At 43.8% G+C, this 20297-nt stretch overlaps 1 protein-coding gene across 6 annotated transcripts in view; it reads right to left on the reverse strand.

The window, feature by feature from the left end:
* Positions 1 to 20297, reverse strand: part of LOC144503656 (formin-like protein 2) — a 237328-nt gene that overhangs the window by 106448 nt on the left and 110583 nt on the right. The window lies entirely within an intron of this gene.

Raw genomic sequence — 20297 nt, forward strand, 5'->3', positions numbered from 1 at the left:
ATTATTTGTTTATTTATTAGCTTATTTACTAATGTCATAAGGAGGCTTACATTAACACTGAAATGAAATTACTGTGAAAATCCCGCAGTCGCCACACTCCAGCGCCTGTTCGGGTACAACAAGGGAGAATTTAGCATGGCCAATCAACCTAACCAGTACGCCTTTTGGACTGTGGGAGGAAACTGGTGAACCCGGAGGCAACCCATGCAGACACGGGGAGAACGTGCAGACTCCGCACAGACAGTTACCCAAGCCAGGAATCGAACCTGGGTCCCTGACGCTGTGAGGCAACAGTGCTAACCACTGTGCCACCGTGTTGCCCAATGCTATTGCAAGTAGAAGCAAAACTGGCTAGGGAATCTAGAACATGGGGGAACACTCTCAGGATAAGAGTGAGGGGGAAGTGGGGGAGGAATGCAATCAATTAGGATTGAGATGAGGGAGAACTTTTTTCATTCAAAGGGCAGTGGGTCTTTGGGATTCTGTACCCCAGAGGATCATGGCAGTTCCACTGCTGAATATATTTAACACTGAGATACAGATTTTTTTTTGTCTTTCAGGGAATCAGGTGGGAAAGCAGAATTGAGACAGAAGATCAGCCATGATCATATACAGGCTTCAGGGCAACTCCCACTCCTGTTTCTCATCTTATTATGTTTCTTAAGACAAGAGTGATTTGTAAGCATCAATCTCAATATCAAGATTGGATTGCAATATTTAATATCCTCCAAAGAACAGTACAGCACAGGAACAGGCCCTTCGGCCCACTAAGTCTGTGCCGACACAGATGCCTCTCTAATCTAATATTTCCTTGTCTCTATGTGATCCATATCCCTCTATTCCCTGCCTATTCATGTATCTAATCAGATGCCTCTTGAACGTTGTTATAGAATCTGCTTCCACCACCTCCCCCGGCAGTGCATTCCAGACACTCACCACCTTCTGTGTGAAAAACTTGCCCCTTTCATCTCTTTTAAACTTTCCCCTTCTCACTTTCAACCTATGCCCCTGAATAATTGACCCTTCAACCCTGGGAAAAAGACTGACTATGCACTCTATCCAAACCTATCATAATCTTGTAAACCTGTATCAAGTTCCAGCCGATTTATATCCTGCTGTATCCTCCTCGCTATTCGCTACTCCCCCACTTTTTGTATCATCTGCAAATTTACACATCAGACCACGTACATTTTCCTCCATATCATTTATATATATTACAAACAACAGAGGCCCCAGCACTGATCCTTGTGGAACACCACTTGTCATAGACCTCCAGTTAGAAAAATACCCTTCCACTGCTACTCTCTGCTTTCTATGCCCAATAAGAAGTCTCAGAACACCAGGTTAAAGTCCAACAGGTTTATTTGGTAGCAAAAGCCACTAGCTTTCGGAGCGCTGCTCCTTCGTCAGGTAAGTGGGAGTTCTGTTCACAGACAGGGCATATAAAGACACAAACTCAATTTACAAAATAATGGTTGGAATGAGTCTTCCGCAAACTTCTATGCCCAAGCCAGTTTTGTATCCATCTTACCAGCTCACTCAGATCCCATATGATTTCACCTTCTGTATCAGCCTGCCATGAGGAACCTTATCCAAGGCTTTACGAAAGTCCATGTATGCAACATCCACTACCCTGCCCTGGTCAATTTTTCTTGTCACTTCCTCAAAGGGGAAGGCAGTGGCGTAGTGGTATTATCGCTGGACTAGTAATCCAGAGACCCAGGGTAATGCTCTCAGGATCGGGGTTCGAATCTGATCGTCATAGGCAGGGAAATTTGAATTAATAAAAATCTGGAATTAAAAGTCTAATGTCATTTGTTGCGGGTATAATTTTGGGGCGGCACGGTAGCACAGTGGTTGGGGCGGCACGGGAGCGCAGTGGTTGGGGCGGCACGGGAGCGCAGTGGTTGGGGCGGCACGGGAGCGCAGTGGTTGGGGCGGCACGGGAGCGCAGTGGTTGGGGCGGCACGGGAGCGCAGTGGTTAGCACTGCTGCTTCACAGCTCCAGGGTCCCGGGTTTGATTCCCGGCTCGGGTCACTGCCTGTGTGGAGTTTGCACATTCTCCTCGTGTCTGCGTGGGTTTCCTCCAGGTGCTCCGGTTTCCTCCCACAGTCCAAAGATGTGCGGGTTAGGTTGATTGGCCAGGTTAAAAATTGCCCCTTAGAATCCTAAAATGCGTAGGTTAGAGGGATTAGCGGGTAAATATGTGGGGGTAGGGTCTGGGTGGGATTGTGGTCGGTGCAGACTCGATGGGCCGAATGGCCTCCTTCTGCACTGTAGGATTTCTATGATTAAAAAGAACTCCAAGAAAGTAGCTGTAAAATATACAATAATATGAAGCTTGTACAGTTAACTTTGTTCTACTGTCTGTCCACAGCATAGTCAGTGTGATCAGAGAATTGAAGAATGTAACAAATTTAGACATATAACATCAAATAAATGGTCTACAGAAATGTACATGCCAACCATCAGTATTTCACACTTCAGCAAGGTTAACCAAAATCAGCTTGGGCTTGACCTTCTGAGAAATAGGGGCCAGAGTACTTTGCTTCAATGGTCCAAGCTCACGCCACAAGCACATGTAAGTAAATTGTACCTCCCTCTTTCAACCAATCAACTGATCAATCTTAAATCACAAGGGCGGAACCTTCATAAGACCTGGCATGCTGGGAGGATTTTAGTCGAAATCTGGTTCTGGCCAATACTAGGAATCAGGAGAGACCGTGCAAAAAACCAAACAAAATGAAACGGGTTTTCACAAATAAGGTCATAGCCGACAACGTATCCTCAGTAATTTCTGTGTCACAGGCAAATCACCTCATCCAGTCTAGTTCCACAATAACCCATTTGCTGTTACAAAGTGGGGGAGGGGGATATTTTAACTTCCAAATACAGGTGGGTTTGGATCAGGTTGATGTGATAATGTTAATAATAATCTGAATCCCAAACTCCATCCACCTCCAACCTATTTGTGGCTTTAATGGGGGTGAGACAGGGAGCATGTAACCAACCTTCTTTCAGGAGGCAGATTAGCAATTCAATTAGAAACTTCTGTTCCTATTTTGTATGTTTGTGTCTGCCTCATATTTAAGCACCATTTGAAATTTAACCATGGCCAGCTGGGTTTTCCAGGTCCTGTTCTGGGAAATTTGCCAGCTGAAGGATATAGCTGCTTCAGTAATCTACCCTGCAATCCGACAAGCTCCAACTGCGCCACCCCCCCCCCCCCCCCCCCACCCCACTGCCAACCAGCTCAACCATACGGTTTCAATCTCCTGCTCTTCCCATCCCACTCCCCCAAACCCTTCCAGTCTCCCCCGCAAGGCTGCCAGGCTGCCTCCAGCCTCCAATCCCCCAACCTCCAATTTTCCTCCACGCCCAAACCCCGATTTTCCCAGGCCCCTCTCTCTGCTCCCCAGTTGCAGCCTGTCACCAAAGGCCTGTGCCTGACAGCCAGACTCTAAATTCGACAGGACTTTCAGGAAACCTGTTTCTTTGGGTTTCTTAATCTCAAAATCTGCATCCTCCCCACCAGCCTCCTGCCACCTCTTGCCTCAGTGTTAATATCAAGGCCAAATTCTCAGCGATTAGCAGAGATCACTTCTCTGATATGGCTGCGTTAACATGTTGAATTCCAAACATAATCTGATTGAAAATAATGATACCTGGAGCCACTTTTAAGCATGCACCATTATTTTCCCAAAATGGTTTCACCTCCAAAATAAATGGCACAACTTAGAAGCAAGATCCAATCGAGTATTTTAAATATTCATCTGAGAAAAGCATCATATTTTGTATTAGAATGAGCATAAAAACAAGGTTAAAATAATAAGGGAAGGGTTAGGATGAAGATCTTTCATAAGAGGGACAGTCGATGAGGAGACTCAGTAGCAACCTTATGACTGAGGTGTGCAACCCAGTTCACAATGATCAACAGAGGTGGTTAAGCATCTGCATTCCACGAGCAATACATTGATTGTCACTCCGACAACTCAACCTTTAAAGCACAAGGAATCTCTCAGAAAACTGGCTTAAAATCCTGGAACTCCCTCCCCAATAACGCTGTGGATGTACCTACACCACATGGACGGCAGCAGTTCAAGAAGTCAGCTAACCACCACCTTCTCAAGAGCAATTAGGGATGGGCAATAAGTGCTGGCCTGGCCAGCGACGCCCACATTCTGTGATGAATTAAAAAATGGATATCCAGGACCACTTAGCATTTACACCTTCCCCCTATGGTGTGGGCATATAGCACCTACTGTTTGTACTTCACGGCCGGTCATTTTACGACCTCGCTTGGGCAAGGCTCAAATCCCGCCCGAGGCCAATGGAGAATTCCGTTCTGCGAGCCTCGCCCACCCAGATTCCGGGGCGGATGTACCGGTAAAATTCAGGCCCACGTGTATTAATTTATGATGGTACAAAGAATCAAGGTCAGCATCACTTTAAAGCAAAAAATGTTCATTTTAAAATATTTAAATACTTCCAGGATTCATTATTTTTGGCTTTAAGCACATTACTGTAAACTCAAAAATGCAGATTGATGTGATTGGGTACGGGTACAAAATTCTAAAAATAAATTTTAAATGAAAGATAAAATTCTTTTTGCAGCTTGCTCCTGACAATTTTGTTTGAATAATGGAATCTCAGATAAACAATTCTGCTGATACTCCAGCTACTGTTTTGAAATCAGTTTACCAAACTTGCAGCTCATTTTCTGAAAACACTGAGCTTTACTGAAAACAATACTCTGCAGTCGGAACATTTGAAGAAAGCTTTTCAATTTGCTGGTTACGAAAGTAAAAAGGTGCAATCATCACATTTGTAAAGTGAACCTGAACTGCCCCTCAAGCATTCTTTTTAACATTTAGAAGTCAAGAGAGTACCCATCCAGTTTTACCTTTAAATACGTTGTTTCACCCAACATATGGGCAAGCCTCAACTGTTAATGAGCAGAATTACTTTAATGCAATAACTTCTGAAGGGTATAGAGGGCTGGTAACTCCGCCTGCTTAAAGATTTAGAGGGAATTGGTTTGTTTCTTCCCTTCCATGCAGTAACTTTTTTGATTTAGAAAATATGTGCTTATATCACTGGGGGATGTTAATTAATTAATGAGCCAGTATCAAATCAGAGCACTGAATTCCACAGAGTGTAACTCAGAGTACATCAACAACTGGGTTATGTTAATTCATCCCCCCAAGGTTGGTTAGGCTCAGCAATTCCGCCAATCAGTTCCTGACATATCATCAGAAGTGACTTCATTAAAAAAAACCATGATATAGCAACAGAAATGAAAAACAAGAAGATTATTTTAAAGTATAACTGTGACAATATTCATTCAAAGACTCAATATTTTAAAAGTCATTAACTGCGGATCATAGATTGTGTACCTGACTTCTGACAGTTGGCAGATAAATGTGAGATAATGAATTTTGGGATTTAGAAAAATTGGTGCTTAAACTTAACAGGTGGGGAGAGACAGAACCAAGGCCTGAATTTTTCGGATGGTGGGGCTCTCGCTTCCCATCATCCAAAAGTTTCCTCCTGACTCAGCTATTTCACACTAGAATGAGTGTTAAGTGGCTGCAGGCGAGACTTCGAACCCTCCCCAGGGAGGAAGGCCCACCCTAGAGGGCTGCCAATGAATCTGATTGGCCGGCTATTTGATAATGAAAAAATCTCTCATTCATAAATCATTTCAAAGTTTTTAAATCTCAAGTGGTTAATCTCTTATAAAAATAAACAAACTTCTATTCAGTAACCTTATTAAAGACAGCTAATCCTTTAATAGCCTCTTAAGCTTTGGATCAAACTGTGAACGCTGAAACCCCACTGAGATAACTGTAGCTTCTGAAACTCAGCCAACCATTCAAAATGACATAATGATAGCCCTTGGTGAAATGTCAACCAAGAGTTCTATTCAAACTGCAAAACCAGATGGTACTTTTTTTCTAACCCACACCTTTCAATCAAAGCAGCCCAGCAAAAGGTTTTTTACAGTCTCACTGACAGTTGCAGTTTTCTTCTTTAAGATTAAAAAGCAAGACATTTTTTTTCAAATCCAGATCATGACAATTACACAGACTCCATCTGCCATTTAAGTGTGTTTATGTCTACTCCATCAACCCTTGACTACCACATGGTAGATTAAGCCCCTTGGACCAGCCAAAATGGCACCCTCAGTATCCTGTCCCTGACTGGCCATCAATATGCAGGTCCTGCCCATTATTTTTAAGTCCATGGCTTTTTCACATGAAAATCCACTCTGAAGGTCAGGAATTTCACAGGGAGAGTGGAGTTGTCATAGAATTCTGCAGTTAAATCCTTTGTAGGGACATCAAGGCGGTGGCACATGATCAGCACTGCTCCATCACTGCGCCAGGTTCAATTCCCAGTTTGGGTCACTGTCTGTGCAGAGTCTGCACATTCTCCCGTATCTGCGTGGGTTTCCTCCGGGTGCTCCAGTTTCCTCCCACAGTCCAAAAGATATGCTGGTTAGGTGGATTGGCCATGCTAAATTTTCTCTCAGTGTACCCGAACAGGAACCAGAGTGTGGCGACTAGGGGATTTTCACAGTAACTTCATTGCAGTGTTAATGTAAGCCCCCTACTTATGACACTAATAAATAAACTTTAAACAAAGAAATAAAAATCACTTTTTTTACAGCTCCATTCCACTATGCATTTAATGTAGCGTTTAGGAAGGTCACCTCTAAACAGGTGCAGGTGCCAGGTAGGTCTTGAGCAAACAACTAATAAAAGAAAAGAAGTCCATTCTACCTGGTTTAGCATATCATACTCAAGTAGTTAAACAGTAATAGCAGTTGCAAGCTTTTTGTTTCATGGTCGTTTAAAGTTCATATTTTCCCATAGAGATATCTAATAACGCCATGGGAAAATGAAAGCAAATGACTTTGTCCCAGAATTGGTTACAATGTTATCATTCAGTTTGATGCATTTACACATTAAGGAATGACTCATGTGTACTAATTATAAGTAAATAAAACATGGAACACCATTATAAACCAGCTCTCAATTTTTTTTCACAGCTAACCCATCCTTTGTCTAGCTTCCCTAGCCAATTCCAAATCAAATGGCACGTTTTGCTCAGCCTTAAATGCACTCTGGCAAAAGGAAAGCACTTTGCCGCCAATAAAGTACATCTGAAGCGTTGTCACTGCTGTAATGTAGGAAATTCAGCAATCAATTGGCACATAGAAAGCTCCCACAAACCGCAATTTGGTAATGGCCAGATAGTCCATTCCAGTAGTGTTGATTCAGGGATAAATTTTGGCCATGATACCAGGGATAAATCATTGCTCTTCTCTGAAATAGTGCCATGAGACCTTTTCGGTCCTGCGACGGTAGACAAGGCCTTTGTTTTAATATCTCATCCAAACGACGACACCTCCAACAGTGCAGCACTCCCTCAGTACTGTCCTGGAGTGTCAGCCTTGATTTTCTTTTCCCTCACGCCTAGGGAGTGGGTTCTGACAGAACCATCTGGCACAGAAGCGAGAACGCTACCGACTGAGCCACAGCTGTCGCTCTCAAGAAAGCTGGCAGACTGTACATTCCATTTGCCTTGAACAAGACTCTCCCCACCCACCTATGAAATTCTTCACAAACAGATCATTCTGGCTCCCTCCCCATTGGGAAGTGCCCAGCATGGACCTGGAGATGATCTGCCTTCTGCCTCGTACTAATGCTACTAATGAATTAGCTGCTAAAAGGTATGATTGTAATGGATTAACCCATCCTCCAAGTTTCCAATCTTAGCAGTAACTTGGAGCTACAACAATTTGGATGAGAAAAGGGAATCTCAGGCACAAAGCTTTGCTACAATATGCTTATTATGTCAACACACTGGTCACTTAAAAATGGTCATTCTTAAATTGAATGCTCTCAAAAGATTATGGCATGTGCTTTATTTTAACACCGAGAAGCTGACCAAAAAGTACAATATTCCATTTTTAGCAAATGTAAATTTAGAGCCAGAAATTATAGTATTCAATGTTCTTTTTTAGAAATTGACTTAATATACCAATTGGCAACTCTTTTAAGGATACACAAATAGCAAGAACTTAATTCAAAACACTGGAAGCCTGAATACAATTTAAAGGCTTTAGTGTAAGAGCTCTGCATTCTCAAGATTTTGATTTGATTTATCATTGTCGCATGTATTGGTATACAGTAAAAAGTATTATTTCTTGCGCACTATACAGACAAAAGCATACCGCTCATCGATAAGGAAAAGAGAGAATGCAGAATGTAGTGTTACAGTCATAGCTAGGGTGTAGAGAAAGATCAACTTAATGGGAGGTAAGTCCATGCGAATTAAAGCATTGTTAGAAAGTTTAAAAGAGTTAGAATGAAGTTTTAGAAACAGAGAATGAGAATAAAAGATAGAATTAGAAGGTATGCTGGGCACAGCTTGCAAGAAATCGTCTCGCTCTAGTGCCATCTTGAGAAAAGAAGAGTTCTGTTGTGATCTGATCAATGTCTATAAACTGTTCCCAGATGACCAGTGGAAACATAACCGATGGGTCAATAGTAGTCTGATATTAAAGCCCAAAGTTAATCCTATTTTTTAAAATCAGGTCAGTTGAAAAGCAATCTGCTGTGACTTGACCAATAATTCATCATTTTGCGAAATGGGCAGCAGAGAAAAACTTCTTGGTGGCAAAACAAATCGAGGTAAATAGTAAAATACAAAGTTTTTGACTTGCATATACAAGCTCATGGCGACAAGGGGGCCGATTTTACCAAATCGGGACTAAGTGCCAGGTCCGGTCGTCAAGTGGATCCACGCCGGGCAGCCGCGCTCCAGCGCGCCCATACGCCTTTTTTCCGCGCCGATCTATTGGGCGGGGCGTAGCGCTGTTGGAGCAGCCGGAGCTCCAACTGCACATGCGCAGTTCAGAACAGACCGCAGGCAGCGCGCCCGGGCGCGAATGGCAAAGCAGCTCAGACAGCAGAGAGGATGAAAGGAATTCCCTTTGGAGGATAATGTCCACGTTATAATCACAGGAACTAAAAACCTGACAGTCCAAAATCTGGGATAATATTGCAGGACAGGGATGGGGAGATATACATTTTGAAATATTATCCCAGATTTTGGACTTACGTCACTCCCCTTCTCCATTCCCCCCCCTTCCCAAGGAAAGGCAGAGCAAGGCCAGGAACGTGCAGGAGGCTGTCGACGGACTGCAGATCGGAAGGATGGTGGAGGGAGACCAGCGATCAAGTTAGGTCGGGGGTGTGCCTCCCAGGGGGGTCCGATCCCGGGGGGGTGCTGCTGGGGTGGTTCACGGGGCGGGGGGGGTGCGGTCTGCGAAGGATGGTTGGGGGGGGGGGGATTGGCTTCGGCGGTTCCCCTGCTGAATTGGAGTCCCATTTGGATTTTTATTTAGCAGGTCAGTTAATGCGCGGACGCAAAATGGGCCGCAACCTGGTAAAGTCGGATTCGTCGGTAAAGTTGGGCGCGAGCTTCATTAAGTCGATTTAAATGCATGCAAATACATTTAAATCGTCGCGCCGGCCAATTCGGGCACGCGCCGGACCCGCGCCCGGATCGGGACTCGGTAAAGACGCGATCTGCCATGAGTCGGGTGCAGATCGCGTTTTAGGCCCGATGCCCAACTTTACCGCAATTACGCGCCTGAAATTTTGCTAAAATCGAGCCCAAGAACTTACTCCTTACTGTAGATTTAAATGCAAGTCTTCTGGGACTATATCGAACAGCGCACCACAAGTCTTTTATTTGCAATCTTGGTGATGCAATGCTTATTAATTTATTCATTTTAAACTACATTCTCATCTAGCCTCTCTTTCTTAATTCACACACATACATCGAAAGGTTATGGAATTCAGATTGAATCGCTCCACTACTTAAGCTCGACCTAATCAGATATTCATATGACTTGATTAGTGTAAGCCTCCATAAACAAGCACTAACTCGAGTTGATTTGACATATTACTCCCATTGAAAGAAAAAGGATATTCCTCTGAAATTTACTTCCAGTTGCTTGTGGATTGTAGCTGTATCTTCAAACACTCTACTCAATCTAGCTTGAACATTTCCCTTTGCTTCACATGATCAATTCCTCTTGAGGTTTTAAAAAAAAGTTGAATCTTTTCTCCCCTCAATTCTTTATCCTACAAATTAAGACAAATCACCGTTGCAGTTTTTTTTTCATTGAAACGTACCCCAACAAAATGTCCTTTGTTGTCGGGGTGTTTGAAGCAGCATACGCTATTCCAAGCAGCATATGTTATTCCATATATGGTCTTGTCAATGATCAACACAAATTTAAAACAGCTTATTTCAATTTGAAGTCCTAATATTAGCTCCAAACTGATTGAAAACTTTCAGTGAATCATCAATAATTATATCCAAGTTCCTTCCCTTTTCCACACTGGCTGCCAGGCACCTATCCATTTTGTAAAGTTAAATTTATTAACAATGAAATCCATCTGCCTTTCTTTAACTCTTTCACTGGGCTAATCCAGATTTCTCTGAATGTTATCACTCATACACAACAGCTTGGTGCTATAATATATTACAGAAAATTATAGGGATCCTCCTTCATCACATTGAGAGTAGGGGGACTCAAAACAGATGCTCCACCGATGCCATCCAATTACAGCTTCTTCCACTTTCCAATGCTCATTTGGTTTCCATTGCAATAAGTTAATTTGCCAGTAAAGCGTTCATGTACAATATGATTATTACATTTCCATTAGTCAGTTCAGCAGCAATGATGAGGATGAATGAATTCACTCCACTGTTTTTGGTTCGGAACCAGCCTGTCAGCTTCAAACATATGTCCCTTTCAATGACAAGTCACCCTTGACACCATCTGTCCAGCATTTCCTGGGTATTCCTCGGCTTCTTGTTCCTTGTACCTCCGTAGAGAGGGTCATGAAAGGTACAGACAGTTCTCATTCATGAAACATAACCAAACCATCAGTCATCTTTCTTGGGTCTTCTGCATGAGCTTTATCTCTGTCCGAGTTTCTAGTACAGTACATAACAGACATTTACAAACAATTTTGGACGGTATTTTTGCTTATTCTGGAAATCATTTCCAGGAAATAACTAAAATTCAAAACAATCCATCATCAGTTTTTCCTCATATGCGTTATTCCTTCCTCTCTTAAAGGTACTGTCTCCTTTCTAGAGATTGTAACCTGGCAGAGACCAAGGTGCCCAGGGCCAGGAGACTTTTTCATACCAAACACCCAGCAACTTATCTGCCCAATACCCTCTCAAATTATGAGGAACATTTTTGTTGCCCATCCCTAATTGCCCTTGAACGGAGTAGCTTGCCAGGCCATTTCAGAGTCAACCACATTGCTGTGGATCTGGAGTCACATGTAGGCCAGACTAGGTAAGGACGGCAGATTTCCTCCCCTGCAGAAACCAGACAGGTTTTTATGACAATTGACAATGGCTTCATGGTCATCATTCGACTTTGACTTCCAGATTTTTATTGAATTCAAATGTCACCATTTGCCGTGGTGGGATTTGAACCTGGGTCCCCAGAGCATTACCCTGGGGCTCTGGGTTACGAACACAGTGACAACACCATTACACCACCACATCCCCATAATGGTCTGTGGCACAAGGTAGCAGAAGGGGAGGATAAATCTAGAAAAGTGTCTTAACTGGAAAAATAAATACGCCAACTGTAAAGTTTACCCAAATGTATTTTCAAATATCTTACTCTAGAGATTTAAACAGGAACAAATTATCTCAGAAGGAATTTGACTATCATGCGCACAGGACAAAAATAGAAAAAGTCAAAAGAAATTCTAACACTTGAGTTTTATGCTTAACTTGCTAAGAACGTAGCTGTTTTGACCTTTAGCAGTGGTCTTCATTCTGGAATGTGCTTGCAATGCTTTGGTCACATTATCCCACCTCAAATATGCTGCAGCCATCAAGGTTCAAGTCCTTACAACATTCAGCAAGAAAAACAAAGCTATTGCTCATATGTAGAGACTTTCCTTATTGATGGCAGCAGAAAATGAAACAAATCATTAGCTGCTGCCACAGAGGCACACCCACAATCTACAGAAATTAACAGAAAACAGACTCTCTTACAGGAGGCAAGATGATCAATCTCAAACCGCACTTACAGTGAGTTGCAAGCACTGTAACCCATAGCTAGAGCAATTCGTACAGCCTGACTGAAACATATACTGACCCATTCATACATCTATAGCTGCATGCAATTATGTCACTTAATGAGAACTCTCCTACTATGAAGTGCGCCAAAGGATCTTTCACATCCAGATGAGAGAGTAGTCCGGGCTTCAATAATGTTGCACCTCAATACCGTTCCCTCAGTACGGCACTGAGGCTGTCACTGCAGAAGAGGGTCAGTGATCTAAAGGGAACTGGCCATTTGGTAAGAGGGTGTCCTTGGCCAAAGGGAGAGTATACACTCAGCGTTGTGCTTTGAACAGGGTTTACACCTCTGAATACCGCAGGGCAGACGAGCAGGGGGCAAAACTGCCAAGAACAACTGTCCTGGCACCTGCCCAGAGAGAAGGTTCCAGCTTGCAGTGGGGGCACGACTCAGATTTTGGAGATTGGGGCAACATGCTTTATGTGAAGGGCAAAGTCCCAGGCATCAGGAAGGCATGAGAGGGGAAACAAGGGCATGTAGGCAGCATAGGCCAACCCTTCAACATGGGATTCAGTGTCACAAAATGATAGGATGCTATTAAAAATAACTTCTTTACAACTTTTTTTGCAAGTAAAATCAAACTGCCATGTACTTTTAAACCCTGTATAGGCAGCAATTATGAGAAAGGAATGAATAGGGAACAGGGTGTTCTTTGCAATTGATACAATCAGTCGTCAGAGTGCTGTGAACCAGGAAGCAATTTAGACACAGATGAGGTGCTGAAGAGGCAGCAGCAAGAGAGAGAGAGGGGCAGCCATCCACAGGAGCCAGTTCAGCCAGAAAATAGGGGCTGAACTCAGCAGAAGAGTGGGAGAGGGGAGCAACCATCCTCAAGAACCAGCTCAGCTAAAGCCAATTTGTGCAAAAGATAGTTTTCTTTGCTGAACTGAAGACTATTCCCAAATCCTGGTCACTTTAGCTATAAGTGTGGTAATCACTGGCTAGATTTGACCAATAGGTTTATGGTTGTTGTTTGGGGAAACAGATACCTTTGAGTTTTCAGTCTTTAAGGAGCTAAAGTGCTTACTATTACTTTGCTGAAGAATAAGATTACTCTTTGTAGTATTTTATTATCTTTCTTGTACCTCAGTAAACACTTTTATTTTTCTGGTTGACGAAAGAGAGGTCTGAGTTCCCACTGTTTCCACAAATGTTTCTCACTAATATCCAAAAAAAAAACCAGTGTTTCAGGTTGGAACACACACGCACATAACACCAGAGGGGTTTCGTAACAGCTGCCAAAGACTGCTATTTGGAGATGACCAAGAACCAGGGCAGCAGGAGGCTGCAATTCTCCAGGCAAATGAGCACTAACATCCGCACAGTCATCGCCAAAACCTTCATACATTGCAGTAGAAGTTTCTACGCCCTGCCAGTTGCTGTCAATGGCTTGCCCCCTGCTCTTTGTTTCTGATTCTTTTCAAAGATCAGCTGCGGACCTTAGTAGCATCTCACAAAAGGCTGTACACCACTGTGTCCCACAGGTCATTGATGCCCTCTTAGCCAGAGTTGGACTTCCAATTCACTTAACAGACATTGCTCCACAGGGACAGTGGTCATCTGGTCTTGTGGTCATCGCTCGATTCTCCTAAGGAAAGGGTATCATCGATTGCGCCCACGTGGCCATCATGGTAACTAATGACCAGTCAGTAAAATCTATCAATAGGAAGCGCTTCCAATCCCCCAACTGATCTGTGATCATAACAAGAGCTTCCTCCTTGCATACACTCACTTTCCCAGTAGATACCATGACTTATTCATTCTCCTGCAGTCCAGGCTGTCTCAGATCTTTACTCCAACCCCTTAAGTGAGCTAATAGCTCTTAGGGGACAAAGGGAATCCTTTGAAGAGATGGCTACTAACCGCTCTGTGGGAGCTCCAAACAGAGGCTTACCTGTAACGTCTCACCTTCCTCTAGTGAAGTGGAAGACTTTGACACAATATGTAGATCTCTTCCCTCAAGACAATTAGATGGCTGCAAGTGGAATGTACGAAAAGGAGTTCACCTATTCTCTGGCCTCCCGCCATTTCCATCCTCCACTGGGCTCCAAGTGGACATAAACCACTTCTGCATATCAATTAAGAGATTCCCCTTGTGAAAATTTGAACTGGAATCAATTTTTCCCCACAGGCAGGTTTCTGACCAAAACACAAACCCAGTTCCTGTTTCCCACCTCCAAGGTGAAAATGTACCCCCATAGTGTCTCCAAATTATTTAAGTCTTTTGCCAATGATGTTCCCAGGAACAATCTCACCCCCCCCCAAAAAAAAAAGTGTAAAGTACAAAGGGAAGGGGAAAGGCAAGGGATTGTAAATTTGAGGTGGAGTTTCTCCCGTTAGCTCCAACACTAAAGAGCCCAAAGTGAGCCATTTTAACGCTCCCATGTTTAGAATTGAGAAATGATTAGAAGTTAGAAATAAGCAGCCTTATCCTGGGATCTAAAAGCACAAACCAACAGGAGAAAGACAGTTTAGTAGGTGCATCACTCATTTAGGTTTCTGAAATTGAATATTTGGTAAACCTCGTTCATCTGTGAAGCATAGAAATCGGACCATTAGACAAAGCATGCCGATTGACTCAATGTCCTTTTTTGCACTTAATGACTCCCTAAATATTACACATCACTACTGTTCCTCAGGGGGTTGTACCTCTACTGGATAATCACTGTAGGCATCAGGTTAGGTGGATTGGCCATGCTAAATTGCCCCTTAGTATCAGGGGGCTTGCTAGGGTAAATGCATGGGGGTTATAGGGATAGGGCCTGGGTGGGATTGCGATCGGTGCAGACTCGATGGGCCGAATTGCCTCCTTCTGCACTGTAGGATTCTATGATCTATGACCTCCCCTCTATTAAAACCTTTCAACTTGCGCTCTACTCTACTCTGCTCATCTTTTCTTCTCTTGAACCATTGTGCATGTATTCTTATTGCCTATGCATCACCCTGGCAAGCACTTAAGCTGCCCACTCGGTCCCTCACTTTTAGTTTGGGCTCCTGAGGCTCCTCCCATGCTCCCTCTCTTATGTGAATCACTTTTAGCACATCACATCCAACAGCTGCCAGTATCCACTCAGTTGGTGCCAGTTATCTAGCTCTGAAAATTAAGCCTGTCCTCCATTTCAATTCTTGGGATTTGCAGAATCACAGAATTGTTACGGCGTAGGAGGCCATTCGGCCCATTACACTGGCTCTCCAAAGAGCAACAGAGCTTTGTGCCATTCCCTTGTCTTTTTCCCCATACCCCTGTACATTGTGTCTATTCAAACAATCATCTAATTCCCTCTTGAATGTCTCAATTCAACCTACCTCCATCTCTAACCATCACATTCCCTCTTGAATATCTCCATTGAACCTGCCTCCACCTCACTTCCAGGCAGAGCAGCATTCGAGACCCAAACCACTCATATTGTGAAAAACTTTTTTTCTCACATCCTATTTGCTTTTTTTGCAACTCACCTTAAATTTGTGCCCTCTCATTCTTGATCCTTGTATGAGCGGGATCTGTTTCTCCTCATTTAGTCTATCCAGCCCCTCATGATTTTGAACATCTCTATCAAATCTCCTCAGCCTTCTTCTCTCCAAGGAGAACTGTCCCAATCTCTCCAATCTTTCCTCATAAATTCCCTGTCTTCTCCAGAATCCACACCACTCATCAGTTAGTTAGCACATGAATACTAATTATGGATCCTGCGCACAGGCACGTTGAGTGCAGCTTGCACAGATCCTGTTGTGCGAGAGTTCCCTCCGTTAATCTATGAATACTGACATTTACAGACCAATAGTTTGCCCCTTCTTAGTGTTCAAAGATTCAAATGACAGGAAACGTGACAAAGGCAGTGTTTCCTACATTTTCATGTTGTACCATGAAGCCCTCCTCACATGAGCAGGTGGTCATCGAGTTGATTTTGATCCACGTGCCCCAGATGTGCCGAAAAAAATCATGAGGTAAAGTATGAAGTCCAGCTCCCTGAATCCATTCTTGTTTTCATTACAGGAGAGAAAGCAAAGGGGAGAAACAGCCAGTTTGCCAGTTTTTTTTTAATATGCAAGGGTCCAATTATTTAACATAATTCAATGAAATGTACGAACAATGGATTAACAATTATTCTTGTGATTTACTTACATCCTAATTAAAACAGGACAATATCAGAAAAGCACAAGTTCAAGACAAGTAGCTAAAAATAAACACTTGTAGTGAAGGACTGGCTAGAAAGAACTCGTTTAGAGCATTAAATATTGATTTTGCCGTCACAAGAAGTTTATTGAGTTTTTTACAAATGGTTTGAGTTTCAGTTAAAAAGTTACCAGAGAAACTGATTCTATCCGAGCACTTTCTACTAGAAGTCATATATAAAATACGTCGGCACCAGGCAAGACCAGAGTTGACCTCAGCTGTTATATCCCTCTCCCCCTTCAATTGTTCATACAAAGTGGCCCATTGGACGTAGCATACACCCTCACACAAAGAATAACCACTTGTGTAAGAAAGTAGAGAGCTGTTAGCACAACTGGCACAATATTAAATTTAGGGTCAGTGCCCTAACCCTAACCCTTTAGCCACCTAACAAAGTCAACCATTCTCCCAGTACAGTTATATTAACAGGCCATCAATCCACTGTCAAAACTTTGAGAACAAACCAGAAATCATAAGGGGATATCTAAATCATTATTGAGTGCCCTACAGCAGTAAAGCCAAACTAAAGAACGCAATAATTGGTTTAATCCTTACTTCCTCATAATTTCAATTACAAAATTAAGTGGTTTTAAAAATCTTGGGTGTTGGTGAGGGCAAGGAGAGGATGCAATGATTAGGATTATATATTTAAGTGACTGACAGCGTTGAAATATTAAAGTTGCAGTGCCCTTCAATTTAATTTGTTACAGAATCATAGAACATTTGCAGTACAGAAAGAGGCCACTTGGCCCATCGTGTCTGCACCAGCCTAATCCCACTTTCCATGATTGATCTGTGGCCCTGCAGGTTTAGGCACTCGAGTTACATATCCAAGCACCTCGTAAGTGAGTTGAGGGTTTCTGTCTCTAATACCCTCTCAGGAAATGAGTTCCAGACCCACAAAACACACTGGGTTAAAAGAACTTTCATATTCTCCTCTCTAATTTTTCTACCAATCACTTTAAATCTGTGCCCCCTGGTCACTGACCTCTCTGCTAAGGTAAATAGGCTCTTCCCCTCCACTCTATCCAGGTCCCTCACAAATTTATACATCTCAATCACATCTCCCCTCAGCCTCCTCTGTTCCAATTCTAACCCGAGTTCATTATAATTTTGATAGTAATGTAGTCCCCCATCAGCACATATCCCATAAATCAAAGGCTCCAGACCTGTAAGATTACAAACACGTGAAACTATGTGAATTACCAAACAGCATCAAATTGGAAATGGCATTGGAATGGAAGATGACACAAATCAAAATAAGTTATATTGAAGCAGCATTCTCTTCATGAAGGTTACTAATGTAAGATGTCTCATATCGCATCATTGGGACAAAAACAACAACATTTTTCTTCCTTAAATGTTTTCCATTGAGAGAGTGTATGTGGTCCTTTAAAAGTTAAAATAACTTTTAATAAATAATAAGTTTAAAAGTTAAAGTTAAAACACATAATTCCACCACTGAATATAGACACGGGGCAGGTTGGAAATAGAACTAACACAAAAGAACTATAGGCATACTACTGGGTATGAGGTATACTTACTCACAAAGAGCCCAAGACTTCCTGTCTATTTGGATTAAAATTCTTACACACACCATTGCAAAATTTGTTCCAACTGGTACTGAACATATTGGGCCCTATTTTACCATTGCCTCGCGCCCGTTTTCGGGCGCAAAAACGTGGTAAAGTCGGGTGAGAGGCCATTATCGCGATCCGCACCCACATCCGCGGAGATCGCCACTTTACCGAAACCTGGGAATGGCGGCGATTCGATTCGCACCCAAAACGGGCGCAACGATGATTTCAATGCATTTGCATGCATTTAAATTGAATTAATGAACTGCCCGCCCAACTTTATCAGCATTTCCCCCTTTACCACTGCGTTTGCCAATCCGGAACCGCGCCGTAATGGACCTGCTAAATAAAAGTCTGAAACGGACACTCCAGCTTCTGAAGGGCGCATTCAGTGTTTCCAATGGCTCTCTGACTCATTCTTGGACACACGCATCTCCATTAAGGACGGTCACCTCAGCACCTCACTGTACCGCAAGCCCACGGATAACCTCACGATGCTCCACTTCTCCAGCTTCCACCCTAAACACGTTAAAGAAGCCATCCCCTACGGACAAGCCCTCCGTATACACAGGATCTGCTCGGATGAGGAGGATCGCAACAGACACCTCCAGACGCTGAAAGATGCCCTCATAAGAACAGGATATGGCGCTCGACTCATTGATCAACAGTTCCAACGCGCCACAGCGAAAAACCGCACCGACCTCCTCAGAAGACAAACACGGGACACAGTGGACAGAATACCCTTCGTTGTCCAGTACTTCCCCGGAGCGGAGAAGCTACGGCATCTCCTCCGGAGCCTTCAACATGTCATTGATGAAGACGAACATCTCGCCAAGGCCATCCCCACACCCCCACTTCTTGCCTTCAAACAACCGCACAACCTCAAACAGACCATTGTCCGCAGCAAACTACCCAGCCTTCAGGAGAACAGTGACCATGACACCACACAACCCTGCCACAGCAACCTCTGCAAGACGTGCCGGATCATCGACACAGATGCCATCATCTCACGTGAGAACACCATCCACCAGGTACACGGTACATACTCTTGCAACTCGGCCAACATTGTCTACCTGATACGCTGCAAGAAAGGATGTCCCGAGGCATGGTACATTGGGGAAACTATGCAGACGCTGCGACAACGGATGAATGAACACTGCTCGACAATCACCAGGCAAGACTGTTCTCTTCCTGTTGGGGAGCACTTCAGCGGTCACGGGCATTCGGCCTCTGATATTCGGGTAAGCGTTCTCCAAGGCGGCCTTCGCGACACACGACAGCACAGAGTCGCTGAGCAGAAACTGATAGCCAAGTTCCGCACACACAAGGACGGCCTCAACCGGGATATTGGGTTCATGTCACACTATTTGTAACCCCCACAGCTTGCCCGGACCTGCAGAGTTTCGCTGGCTGTCTTGTCTGGAGACAATACACATCTTTTTAGCCTGTCTTGATGCTCTCTCCACTCACATTGTTTTGTTTCTTAAAGACTTGATTAGTTGTAAGTATTCGCATTCCAACCATTATTCATGTAAATTGAGTCTGTGTCTTTATATGCTCTGTTTGTGAACAGAATTCCCACTCACCTGAAGAAGGGGCTTAGAGCTCCAAAAGCTTGTGTGGCTTTTGCTACCAAATAAACCTGTTGGACTTTAACCTGGTGTTGTTAAACTTCTTACTTTCTCTGACTCAGATCAGTGGTGGGGGGGAGGAGGGAGACGGGTCAGATCATTTTCTGGTTGGGGGGGGCGGGGAGGAGTGGAGTGAGGCCAGATTGTTGTCTGGTTGGGGTGGGGGGGGGGGGCAGATGGATCTCTGGTGGGGGGGACTAAGGGGGACAGTGATGTGTGTGGGTAGTGGGGGGGTGGATAAAGGGGACAGTGATGTGTGTGGGTAGTGGGGGGGTGGATAAAGGGGACAGTGATGCGTATGGGAGCCATCGCTCCCGCTTTTCGCTCCTGGGCCGCTTTCTCCACTTTCTGCGGCCCGGGAGCGATCTGACACGGGCGCGCTTTTTCAAATTTTTTTCATACTGCGCATGCGCAGTTCAGAACTCCGATCGTTTTGGCCGCGCTAAGCCCCACCCACAGCGCGAATGGGACTGGAGATGGCTGAGTGCGTATGGGGGCGCCTGAAAGCAGATTTCTAAGTCGGATCTGCATTACGCCCAGATTCAGCACTTAGCATGAAAATGGTAAAATCAGGCACATATTGTCTTAGCAAATCACCCATTTCAAACTCCGTATTTCAATCATCTAGCCTAAAAATAATCATTGTTCTATAAATGACAGATCGGCCTCTGCCACCTTGCTGAAGACCTTGGCTAAGTCTTAGGAACATGAT

This window comes from Mustelus asterias, chromosome 14 (assembly GCF_964213995.1).
Source record: "Mustelus asterias chromosome 14, sMusAst1.hap1.1, whole genome shotgun sequence".
Taxonomy (NCBI): domain Eukaryota; kingdom Metazoa; phylum Chordata; class Chondrichthyes; order Carcharhiniformes; family Triakidae; genus Mustelus; species Mustelus asterias.